This window comes from Polistes canadensis, unplaced genomic scaffold (genome assembly GCF_001313835.1).
Source record: "Polistes canadensis isolate GaletaPanama2010 unplaced genomic scaffold, ASM131383v1 scaffold_183, whole genome shotgun sequence".
Classification (NCBI taxonomy): Eukaryota; Metazoa; Arthropoda; class Insecta; order Hymenoptera; family Vespidae; genus Polistes; species Polistes canadensis.
Window position 1 is genome coordinate 312,114 of NW_014569730.1, and position 2,209 is coordinate 314,322.

Below are 2,209 nucleotides of genomic sequence, written 5' to 3' on the forward strand. Positions count from 1 at the left end.
CGCGTGAGCGTTAGTAATGACGTCATGAGTGACGTTTTCGCCGCGACCACAACGACCGCGGTCGTTATGTGGAACGACTAAAGGAGCATTTTGATCGTTGTGAGCGCTTAGTGGAACGCACCCTTAGTAGATAGAAATATCTTTCCATGTTGCACCACGAAAAAACGATCCGAACACCAGAATATTTGAACTTTCATTGAAAATTCAAAAAAAACCATCAATCTCTTTGATTCGAGGGAGACATTTAAATTCCTTTCATAGTTTATATAGGTATAATTAATGTGTATTGATATGTATATTTATGATTTTATTTCTTAATAAATCGATATTTTTTAATAGTTAGTTCCGCTATTCTATGTAAGGTTTAAAAACCTGCAGCGTGTTCTCTGTAGTGTATATTTTCGAAAAGTTACTACAGATGTTTTAGTATTTCTTTTCTATTAAACGTAGCTCCAATATAATAAATGAACTTTATTAAAAATGAAGACAAAACTGGAGTTACATCTTAAAAAATACATGGAAAACTTTAACGCCTAGTTGAGTATAATTGTCTGTTAATTTTATTCTCATACTCTCTATTATCGCACAAATAAGACATTATTTCAATGTTTTTTTATCAAGGACATTGTTGCTCCGACAATTTTTTACATAAAAAGAATAGACTTTTTGCATTATTTATTGTCAGTCAATGCATAATAATGTTTTCAATTACCGAGTGAAATGCTTGGCAATACAATACATTTTGTACACGTTAAGAAATGCTTATTTAAAATGTTTTTCCCTCTTATGTTATTCAACTTTGCAGTAATTAGGATGCACTCATTTTTGTTTTTGAGATATATTTATATGACTGGTTTCTTTGCAGTGTAACTAAAGTTGGAAAGAATCTCCGTCAACCTTTTATAATGATTGTATTCTCTAATCCTTCTTATCGTTGTTAGAAATAATGTGCTCTCTCTTCCTGGGAAATGATTTAAAATCTCTGCTAATAGAATAAGTATATTAATGCTATGACTAAATATTTCTTAAGAATAATATAATATTCCTTTTCCACTTATGCTAGATTATTGAAATTATCTTCTAACAGGTTCCATCTCAAATTATATCTTGTCATTGAAGTTGCACATTCGATTCAAGTAATATTTCACAATAAATCTCTTCGAAGGAGGAAATTGTTGAAATAAATCTTCATATCGTTAGCCCCAGGAAAATGGGGTTCTATCGCTTGAACCCATGCTGTAACAGAGTTTTCTTCTTTGCTGAGTAATGGTATTCAATTGTAATTGAGATTGTAGAGCAGAGTACTTAAGTAAATGATGTAGAGAAAAAATCTATATATGAGACGTAACAAATTTCAAAAGAGAAGAAGGGGATCACGATTTAAATTAAAAAACAAAATAATATATATATATTTCACTAGTTAAATGAATTTAAAGAAACAGAATTTAGATACTTTCTTCACTATTGTCTGGTATAATAACTAGGTCAAGAGAACGATTGAAATTCATCGGTATTGTCAGATACAAATAAAACAATTATCATCGTAGAGTTAGAATGTAAAAGAGTCGCATAGCAAACAAACTAATTTTATTATTTTCATCCTGAATTGCGAATAACTATAATTAGAAAAAGAAACGAATTAAGACTAATAGAGAATCCTAGGCACTTGTGTACTGTACAACTTAAGATATATATATATATATATTAGATAAAATACACTGTATATAACCTATAAAATTAACAGATGATCAGTTTTAATTTGTACAGCGGTAATATTCAATATAGTAATATTTAAAAGATTATAATTGTACTTATTTTATTTTTAAATTCTGTATATATGTGTGTGTCTGTGTTGTCTGTATAATATGTAAAATAATATAATATTCCTTTCTTACTTATATACACAAGATTGTTGCATTTACCTTCTAAAAGGTTTTCACTTTGATCATTTATTTTTATCGCTGCTATATTCTTTTCGTATAATATTTCTTTATATAGTACGTATTAGCCCAGTCAATAAGAGGTGAAGGAAAAACTTTCAGGTAGAAGTTCTCGACAGTTTGATACAAAGGTAATTCGACGTCGCTGAATCGAATGGTGCTAATGTTTTTTGCAATACGATGTGGCCTTAACGAGAAAAAGGGTAAAAATGGCCGTATCTTAGAATCTAGGCATTTAATCGAAAAAAGTTTCAAACAAAAGTTGTAGA